The 11472-nt window shown below is 39.3% G+C and overlaps 1 protein-coding gene across 1 annotated transcript in view; it reads right to left on the bottom strand.

Annotated features, from left to right (window-relative positions):
* TEX9 (testis expressed 9) overlaps nt 1-11472 on the bottom strand; it is a 205589-nt gene that overhangs the window by 151541 nt on the left and 42576 nt on the right. The gene's annotated exons all lie outside the window — the stretch shown is intronic.

Below are 11472 nucleotides of genomic sequence, written 5' to 3'. Positions count from 1 at the left end.
ATTATTTCATTTCCTTCTCAATTTTACCTCTATCCCATGACATGCAATATGCAGCACTTGGTAGGTACATTCCAAGTCAGCATAATGCTTGGCCAGTTGCCATTTCCTGTTCTCTTTATATAATTTCTACAGTATTTTTTCTAAACATTTTTTCTATGATATAATCTATCTTCCTCTTTTGTTTGTTGTATTTCTTTTGTTGTTGTTGTTTTAGCTTAATCACATAACCCAACAGGGATCAAAAAATTCTTATTTCAACAGCTTCTAATCTTCTATGGAATTCTTCCTAGACCTATGGATTAACATCTACGTTCAATATTCTAATCTACCAAAGAGGAATTACACTGAGCTTAACTTGCTTCTTTCAACCTAGGAGAGCAACTCAAAACAAAAAAAAAAAAAAGAGAAAAAGAAAAAAAAGTAGAATAATTGAACTCACCAGCTTCTTGATTTGAAATCTTCATAATATAGCTTCCTTATTTTGACAAGAATTCCCTAGATGTTAGACTCACCAAAGACAAATATAAATTACTTTTGAATTACTCAACCTCTGCTTTTCCCAGTATAGACAATTGAGTTGACATTATATTTTACACAGTGAAAAGTGAAACCTTCGGCTAGCAATTAACTTTTTATATAACTTTGAGATATTGTAGCCGAAAGAGATAGAGTACAGACATTAATAATTCTTTTTAAATGTTACATTTAAAATACCTTTAAAATTGGGTCATAATGAGTAATTCTTGAAAAATCCCCAGCTAATTTTAATGCCCTAGCTTTAAATAATGCTGAAATACAATGTCTTCATCTTGAAAATTTGACAACCAAAATGATACTAATTAAAGAAACTTGAGCAATTTTCCTAGGGCTCTAAAACAAAATGGAATCTGAAATTCAGTAACAAACTAGAATGAATGTCACAGAATTAGATAATTAGATTTTAAAAGAAGCATACATGTAATACAGGTAGTTTTACAAGGTATTATATGGAATGTAATTTATGTGAATTTTTAAAAAGATAACAATAGGCCGGGCGCGGTGGCTCAAGCCTGTAATCCCAGCACTTTGGGAGGCCGAGACGGGCGGATCACGAGGCCAGGAGCTCGAGAGACGATCCCGGCTAACACGGTGAAACCCCGTCTCTACTAAAAAATACAAAAAAACTAGCCAGGCGAGGTGGCGGGCGCCTGTAGTCCCAGCTACTCGGGAGGCTGAGGCAGGAGAACGGCGTAAACCCGGGAGGCGGAGCTTGCAGTGAGCTGAGATCCGGCCACTGCACTCCAGCCTGGGTGTCAGAGCAAGACTCCGTCTCAAAAAAAAAAAAAAAAAAAAGATAACAATACTGGGGTGCATTTAGCAGCTGATGCTTGTATAAGCTGGGCCATGGGGTATACTGAGAGTTGAATTTAAGATGGAACAGAAGGAGGAACTGATCCAGTTATAGGACTGGGTTACAGGGTAGCAAGCTAGTATTCAAATGGCAAATTCACCACCAGTTCAGACCGCACTGAAATTTGGCTCATTCCAGTGGGCAGAGGTATACAGTAGAAAATATGAAGCCAGGAGAGGCAGCAGTTTGGGATTTTAGGAGTAGAAGCGTAACAAAGCCTTTGGTTTATGGGAAAAAGATTCAGCCCCTCAAGAGCAGGCTGTTAGGATCTCATTCACATGGATTTGGTTCAGTGCTCCTGTTCCACTGGGGAGCTTGAATTCTGAACAGTTAACTAAGGGAAAAATCAAGTCAAATGGCCTGGGATAACACAGAGGAATGAGCAGAAGACTATGGCTTTATGAGACATATGAGAAGCCAGGACTCTCCCTAAGCATACAAAGTAGTAAAATTAATCCCATACTCCAATGGCTCTGGTTTGAATCTGGTAAAATATTGCCTCCTGTAGGTACAAAGGCAAAAGCAATAGCTATGAGATGTCAGGAACCTGGTAAGACTAAATATCAGGTGGAGGTGAACATGCCTTTAAAGGAGCAGGGCCAGTGAAGGCAGAAATTAGTAAGCAGCCTAGTCCTCAAGAAGTTATTCAAGATATAGAAAGGATGGAACACCCAAAATTGAATGGTTTCTACTTGGACACCAGTTTAGCTGGTATATCCAGTTAGAACATCAGAGTGATACCTCCATAAGGATACTTGGTGAGTTATTGTTTTTAAAACCCAGAATGTTATAATAGCTATTAGTAATAGCCACATTCACAAAGCAGCTCTGTGGGCCAAGCACTTTTTGTAAATTATCTATAATGCTCTCAACAATCCTACAAGGTGATTATATTTATAGCTATTTTTACAGATAAGGAAACTAAGACTCAGAAAGGTACAATAAATGGTCCCAGTCACTCAGTTAATAAGGTCAGAACTGTGTCTGTTTCTGGATTCTGTACTTGTTCCATAAAGCAATTGAGAAGAAATATGCTTATATTATAGAATTTAAAATACATAGTTTATTACTAGTTAAGGAAAAAAGTATATTTACATATATATTTAGGCTTACTTTAACATATATATATATATAAATGAAAAAAACATACAGGCTTCACAACTATGATGTTCTCATGTTAACTGGTCCTTTTAAGTTTAGGTATTAGTGAAAGCTTTAGATAATGTCTACCCTTGTCCATCTCTGCCTTGGTCTCTTAGTGTCTGCCTTTTTACCTCCCTAATTGGTGTATAGATACATTACCCCAGTTCCTAAGCTAACCCTAAGTGAAACAGAATTTGTGTTTGAAATCTGCTGATATTCAAATTCCAATTTATATTTCCTTTGTTTGGGTTATACCCAAGCATTACCATGGTATTTCCTCCCAGCTACTCTCAAACCCCTCACATCAACTAACACAGGAAGAGCCAAGGAATGAGGTAATATTATTAGCTAGGATAATAAAAATTAAATGAAAAGTATCAAAGTTTCCTTGAGATAGTAAAGAGGTTGATATGGATGCCATACTATTTCTGTTAACAAAGAAGCTTCTTTGTAAAGGAATATTTTAACATTAGAAAATCATTGGCCAGAGATAAAAATAGTACAGGAGATGTAAATATGTGCATTAGATGAGAAGGCTACAAGGCTAATATATAACTGATTTCCAAGTAAAATAATGTCAGATGTGCCAACAAACAAAAACATACATTGGGCATCTGAAGGAAGAAGAGTCAAGGTTAGGAATGAGAGAAAAGTGTTTCTCCCTGATGCTGGAAAGAAAAGGAAGGAAAAGAAAAGAAGCAGGATCAGCTACAATCTGAATGGACAAGCAGACTTTTTTTGTCAGGGCAGGGTAGATAACAGGTCTTAGAAAATGCTAGTGAAAGTGAAACATCTTTTTGACAGTCCATCCCTCCAGCTCCCCTCCCTCCCAGCTCTAATCATATGTACTAGTGGACTGCACTTTACCCAGATGGTCCTAGTCATGGCACCAGGGGTAGTAGAGATAAGACCCAAGCAAGGTATGAGAGTTTATCCAACTATACAATTACAAGGAGCAGTGTCTACACAAGACTGCCCTCACTTATGACACCAATTGCAAATTTGGGGGTTCCCCAAACACCCTCATGCTTGATAATTCACTAGAAGGATTCATGGAACTCATAGAAAGTTACTATATTCACAGCTATGGTTTAATAAAGGGATTAATAAATCCAAGGGAAGAGACATGTAGAGTCCAGGAGGGATCCAAATTTGGAGCTTCTGGTCATTCTCCCTGCATGAAGTCATGGATGGTGTTAACTCCTTCCAGCCACACACATGCCTGGCCAAGGAAGCTCACACAAACCTTTGGTAACCAGAGTTTTTACTAGGGCTTGATCACATACTGCCTGCATGGCTGACCTTTTGAGATCAGGCTGATGCCTGTAATCTCCAGTCCCTTCTGGAGGCAAAACTGATACCGTGTGGCCCAAAGTCCCATCATAAATTATATTTGTAGGCCATGTGGTGGCCAAACTACACCCCCCATCCCATAACATTCTAGAATAGAATTTCTGTTAGGCAGAACATTCATGTTCTAAACATCACCTCCTGGTAGTTGGGCAAAGGCCAGACCTCTCTGAGAAATTCTTTACTACATACCAAGTCTGTCAGCATTCTTCCCCAGGATTTTTCTTTTTCTTTTTTCCTTCTTGTTATTTTTTTATTTTCGAGATGGCAAAGAAGGGACTGTCTTTTTTGTGCGTCTGATGGGGTCTCACTCTGTCGCCCATGCTGGAGTGCAGTGGCACAATCATGGCTTACTGTGGCTGCAAACTCTTGGTTCAAGGGGTCCTCCCTCCTCAACCTCCTGAGTACCTGAGACTACAGGAATGTGCCACTATGCCCTGCTCATTTTTTGTTTTCATATTGTAGAGACAAAGTCTCACTATCTTGGCCACACTGGCCTCAAACTCCTGGGCTCAAGTGATCCTCCTGCCTTGGCCTCCCAAATTGCTGGGGTCACAGGAGTGAGCCACTGCACCTGGCCAAGAAGGAAATGTCTTTGTCATGATCGCTTAGAAGTAGAACTTGAGACAGGATTCTTGTGCAAATGACTTACTGAAGGGGTATTCTCAGAAGAAAGCTAACAGGATATGAGGGAAGCAGGATAGCACAGGGAAAGAAACTAAGCACAAAAATGAGTTTGAAAAGTTGAGATGTAGCCACACCCTGATCCTACAGGAAGATCTTGGCATGACTACACCTCAAAATTGACCCACCTTGAGGCAAGGGGCTTAGTACCACATCAGTCAGCTATTGGGTATCGGCCACCACTGCATGTATGTCAGGAATGGTGGATTACTTCTCAGGCATTTCTAGGTCAGGCAGCTCCTAGTGTCCCAAAGCATTTTTCCAGAGTTGGGTATGGCTGTGAGCTAATATCAGCCACATTGGCAGCAGCTCAGAGATAGGGACATCTCCTTCTTCCACCACTCATTCTAGATTCCCCTCCCCATTGACAAACATTTCCAGTGGCCTAGGTTTTCCCTGGTAGAGTAGCTCAGACCCTCATTGCCAAAAGGTCTAAGGCCCTTCCCAGGCTGTAGTTGCTATTTTTGCCTGTATACTGTTAAAATCAGGCATAGAAACACTAAGAGATGCCCTAGTGGATCACCTGAACACCAAAACCATTTCTTCCTTCCCCTATATATATCAATAGTCCTTCCTCTTCATGATGCTCTCTGCCAGTGTGTTCATTACTCTCTCTGCCTTCCAGCTGCCACAGAGGAACAAGAAGCCCAAAGTAACCAGGAAGCAGCTATAGCTTTAAGTTTATAGGTACTCTATGTTCCTTGGTAAGAGGACGCCACCTCTGGAAATACAGACCTGTAGACCCACAGATCCTAAATCTCTAAGAACATGATGCTGCGTGAGGATACTATTTCTGCCCCTTCATTCCTGAACCCAGGGGGAACATAGCACCATATAATAATCATCACTTTGACATGTATACAGCATTATGAAGAACAGTGCTCCTTTCTCAGATGGAAGTCATTTCCATGCTAGCACCTCAGCTGAAGCATCTTGAAGCCATGGCACCACATTAGCAAGCTAACAGCTCTGGGTTGTGCTGTTATGTGATAGGACTAAAGGATACCACAGTCATGTGCCAATAGCTTCATCTCCTTTGCTACGAAGTGGGTCCTTTGTTATAGGACACGTTATGGGGGATCTCATATCGGTAAATTAAATGCTCCATGAGCCCTCCGAGAGTAGAACTGGCTGAAGTACCGTGAAAAACAAAGACATACCCATACCCAAGAAAATCACAGTCAGAAAGAATCTTTGCTCTTTCAAAGGTAGAAGTTGGTGGGAGTGGGGAAATTGGGGAGATGTTGGTTAAAGGATACAAAATTTCAGTTAGACAAGAGATATAAGTTCAAGAGAGATCTATTGGACATCTTGGTGACTAGAGTTAATAACAATATTGCTAAGAGAGTAGGCTTTAAGTGTTCTCACCACAAAGAAATGCTAAGTATGTGAGGTAATCCATGTGTTAATTAGGTTGATTTAACCATTCCATAATGTATACATATATGAAAACATCATGCTGTATACTATAAATATATACAATTTTTGTCAATTAAAAATATAAACAAATATAGTAAATGGGGGGAGAAAGTTGTCTTATGTTACCAACTTGCCACCAAGTAATAGGTCTTCCCAAAGTAGTGTAAATGATCCTCTCAACCATCCAAAGTGAAAACAAGCATCGTTGGTCCTTCAGTTTCAAATCACATTCTATGGTCATAATGTAGGTTAATAGCATCCCTTTTTCTCCTACTCCGACTTGCAACATCTCTGATCTAGATCTTTCACATATGTATTTAGAAAAGGGTCTCAATCTACATTACAATCTGTATCAATGAATAACTAAATTAATCTAAAACATCTAGGTGCATCAGGATCATTTCCTTACTTATCAGAAGCTTTACTTCTCTTTATATTTCAACTGAGACTTGGTTTACATTCACCACATGTGCAAAATCTACCTGATCTCACCTTTATATCATCCCCCATGGAAACTGGGTGATAAAGGGAAACATAAAAGCTTATGCTGTCTGCTCTGCCATGACCAAAATGTCCTCTGTCAACCAAGACAGCAGAGTAGAAGATACAGGCCTTCATTTTCCCACAAAAAAACAATGACAGCTAGTCACAAACCAAAATAGCCCAGAGAGGGCTCAAGAGCCTATTAAAGAATCTGCAGCAAGAAAAAGAAAAATAATGGAGAATAACCACATAGAAATGATTGATGGTTGCCAGGTGTAGTGGCTCACGTCTGTAATTCCAGCACTTTGGGAGGCTGAGGTGGGGGTATCACCTGAGCCCAGGAGTTTAAGACCACCCTGGGCAACATAGTAAGAACCCATCTCTATAAAACATTTAAAAAATTAGCTGGTATTGATTGTGGTGTATGCCTATAGTCCCAGCAACTTGGGAGGCTGAGGTGGGAGGGCTGTTTGAGCCTAACAGGTCAAGGTTGCAATGAGCCATGATTGCACCACTATACTTCAGCCTGGGTGACAGAGCAAGACCTGTATTCAAAAAAATTGCGGGGCAGGGCTTGCTGATGAAATCAACATACCTGAGACACCAAGAGATGGCTAGGAGCAAAAAAGAAAGGTAGAGGCTATTGGTATCAGCCATGCGGCAACAATCACCATAATCCCTAGCAGTCTGTTCTACAGAGGACACCAGCATCTCTTGCCACTGAGGTAATCAATAGCCATTCCACAGAGGAACCTGAGAGAGGGAGATGTGAGTACATAACCCTTCCTGCACCCCCTCCACCCCCCAACAGACACACAAGAAGCAACTGTTTTTGAACTGCATTGGGATAAAAGTTGATACCTTTCCTGAACCCAGGTGTGCTCTGATCCTAGAGGCATGGCAGCTCCATGTGCACCCACTCTCCAGAGCCAGGCACTGTGGCTGTATCAAGTCTGCCCACATCTCAGACACCAGAGACACTGCAATAGTTAGCTAATTCACACTCCAGAGCCAAGCCCTTGCTTCCCGTGGCCACACTCCAGAACTGGCTCAGCTACCATAGAGAGCTAGACATCAGCCTGAGGCCAAAGCCTCTGTAACTCTGAGCATGGCTGTGCTCCCATTCTTGGCTCCTCAGCTGCTTTACAACCATCTGTGCCTCACATTCTGTTACCAGTGAGGTGGCAGGGGTGCCTGCTCCCTGGGCACCAATGCCATTACCACCCTAGATCCCAGAGCTGCAGTCCATGCATGTCTGTGCTTCAGGTCTCAGCTCCATGACTACTCTATAGGGGTCACTCATCAGACACCAGTGCCACTGCCACTGCAAGTGAGCCCACACACGAGACCCAGTGCCAAGAGAAACCTCCTCAGCCACAACTTCCCCTGTGAGAGAAAAAGAAACCAGAAGAACCTTAGCAGCCATTAATTACTACTTAAGAACTGAGCAACCCTCACTGCCACTGTGAATAGCCACAGTGTTAGCTGCTAAGGAGTCCTGCAATCTTCATCAACACAACCCTCAGCTGACAGAGCTACACAGACACTACACATTTGGAACCCTCAATGGTGCCAGAACTGCCACCGTACCCAGCAAGTGCCTTTATATTCCCCCTTCTTGTAGGGGAAGATCTTTCCACAGCAAAACTAACTTATAGAGTCTGAAAGAGGCGACTGCTCCACCAAGTGAACAGACATCAACATAAAACAATAAGAAACATGAAAAAACAAGACCTAACACCAAAAGCACACAACAATCTCCCAATAGCTGACTCCAAAGAAATGGAGATATGCAAGCTGTCTGACAAAGAATTCAAAATAATTGTTTAAAGGAAGATCAGAAAACCTTGAGAAAATACAGAGAAATAATTCAATAGAATCAGAGAAACAATAAATGACCAAAATGAGAAATTAAACAATGAGATTGAAATTATATTTTAAAAATCAGAGGAGAATTCTGGAGTTGAAAATACAATGAATGAAATGACAAAAGCAATAGAGAACATCAACAGCAGAATTAAGCAAAAGAAAGAATCGGTGAACTGAAATAAAGGTTATTTGAAAATATGCAGTAAGGCGGGAAATGAATAAAAAGGAATTAAGAAAGCTTATAGGATTTATGGGATAGCATCAAAAAAGCAAACATTAGAGTTATAGGAGTTAAGAAGAAGAGAGAGACAAAAGTGTAGAGAGCTTATTTAAAGAAATAACAGAAAGCTTTCAAAATCTGGGGAAATATATACATACGCAGGTACAGAAAGTTAAAAGTCTCCAGTCAGATTCAATACAAACAAGACTACGCCAAGACATTATAATCAAACTGCCAAAAATCAAAGACAAAGAAAGGATCCTGAAAGCAGCAAGAGAAAAGAAGCAAATTATATACAAGGGATTTCTGAAAAGACTAGCAATGGGTTCCTCAGCAGAAACCTTACAGGCCAAGAGAGAGTGAGAAAATATATTCAAAGTGCTGAAGGGAAAAAACTCCCAAAAATCCTGTATCTGGTAGATGTATCTTTCAGTAATAAAGCAGAGATAAAGACTTCCCCAGAGAAACAAAACCTGAGGGAGTTCATCACCCCCAGACCTGCCTTCTAAGAAATGCTAAAAGGAGTCCTTCAAGCTGAAAGAAAAAGATGCTTATTAGTAACCCAAAAAACATGTGAAAGTAGAAAACTAATTAGTAAAAAAAAATTCTAGTAAAAGCTAGTAAAAAGAAAGCCAGTAAAAAAATCATCAAAGAAATGCAAATTAAAAGCACTATGAGATATCACCTCACACCTCTTAGAATGGTTATTATCAAAAAGACAAAAGATAAGTGTGGGCAAGAATATGGAGGAAAGGGAACCCTTGTACACTGTCACTGTTGGTGAGACTATGAATTAGTGCAACCATTATGGAAAATAGTATGGAGATTGCTTTAAAAATTAAAAATACAACTATCATATGATCTAGCAATCTCACTACCGTGTATCCAAAGGATATGAAATCAATATGTCAAAGAGATATCTGTACTCTCATGTTCATGTTGCAACATTATTCACAATTGCCACGATATTGAATCTACCTAAGTGTTTATCAATGAATGAATGGATAAAGAAAATATATATATACACACAATGGAATACTATTTAATCTTAAAAAGGAAGGAAACTCTGTCATTTGTGACAACATGGATGGCCCCGGAGGACATTAAGTTAAGTGAAATAAGCCAAGCACAGAAGAACAAACACTATATGATCTCATTTATATGTAGAACTTTTAGAAGTTGAACTTATAGAAACAGAGAGAAAATGGTCACTACATGAGGCTGATGGGGTTATACAGATTGAGGAGATATTGGTCAAAAGATAAAAAATTTCAGTTAGGAAGAATAAGTTTAAGAGATCTACAAATAACAACATATTGTATATTTGAAAATTGCTAAGTATATTTGAAGTGTGCTCACCACAAAAATTAAGTATATGAGGTACTATGATATTAAATAGCTTTGTTTGGCCATTGTATGATGTATACATATATTAAAACATCATGTTATATGCCACAAGTATATATACATATTTTTTTCACTTGTCTATTAAAATAAATAAATTTTTTTTAAAAGTTAAGTTCTTTGCTTTTCACCCAGGAGTCTTGTGTCTTCTGCCAGCATCCCTGAAACTATGTCAGGCTAAGATGTTAGCATGCAAGTAGGGTTAAATATCAGATCCCATAAAAAGTGGGAGAAAGAATGATGGTAGGAAGTTTCTACTCTAGTTGTGGCTAGTATTTAAGTAATTATTATATAGCATCCATCCACCTTGAAATTTAATTTTCTTTAACATAATCTTTCTATAAAAAATTCATATTTCTCCTACTGACATAACTTTGATTTCATTGATTGAAAACTTGGGCCATTGTGTCAAATATAGAGCATCCTCCTATGCTACATTACAAAGCATTCTGACGTTAAGTAACAGTAAAAACCACTCTGTTCAAATTGGATTTCCCCTATCCCTGAGTTTCTCCCTGGACTATAGGAAGGGGATTATATAAATAATTGTCTCATCTGCCTCTGCCTCAGTAGAAATATTAGTGAAATAGTTATAAATATGCCAAACTACATGCAAAACCCAACTAGAAATTTCTAGTAAGCACTTGGGGAAAATGTGAGAACTAAAGATGCAGTAATTTGAACATCAGTCACAAGATTGGCTAAGACATATCACTTTATTTTTCCACATTTCAACTTTCTTATCCTGAGCTCCCATTGCACTGGGCTGACAGGAAAAGAGATCTCTGCCATTCTTGGGGATATTCTTCTTCCTGGGTTGTACTATAATTTCAGTGTCTTACACAGTGCCAGGGTAAGAAAGGGAACTTAAACAGTTCTCACTGAAGTCTATTGTCCTATATCTAATGGTCTCTACAATTCTAGATGTGCTCTGCTGCTTTTATGCCAGTTTAGTACCTGGGGATCTTTTTTAGACTGCCTATGTCTTGTCTGCCTAGATGTTCCAAGAGTCATTTTTTTCTGGCTGCTCTCTTTCTCTCTGCTGCTGCCCTAGTGGCACCAGATGATACATCAATGCCTCATCTCTGGACACCACAGATCTCATTTTCATCCCCTATCCTCAGTCTAAAAAGCTGTTATTTTAGTCAGAGGTAGATCTTTGTACTTTCATGTCTCTTTTGAAACATACCATTTATGCCTAGGAAACATCTCCCTTTTTTTTAACTTTCCATGTAAGTTTTCCTGAGAGCTTACACTTTTGGAATGCAACAACCAAGAATTGTGTACTATTTCTGCTTTTTGTTCATCTGCATACCTCCTCTAAGGTAATGATCACAGGAGAGGGGATATACAGAGATGAAAACACCATAGATTCATATCTCAAAATAGTTTCCAGACACACAGACTTTATCAGAAGCTGAATAAAGGTGAAGTCATAAAAATTAATCAAATATTTTAAAATCTATTTCATAAAAATCCAGTGGCCTATCTTGCACTTTAAACTGTACTC

This window comes from Macaca fascicularis, chromosome 7 (assembly GCF_037993035.2).
Source record: "Macaca fascicularis isolate 582-1 chromosome 7, T2T-MFA8v1.1".
NCBI classification, from domain to species: domain Eukaryota; kingdom Metazoa; phylum Chordata; class Mammalia; order Primates; family Cercopithecidae; genus Macaca; species Macaca fascicularis.
The sequence above is the reverse complement of the archived record's forward strand: the minus strand, read 5'-3'. Positions and strand labels throughout refer to the sequence as shown.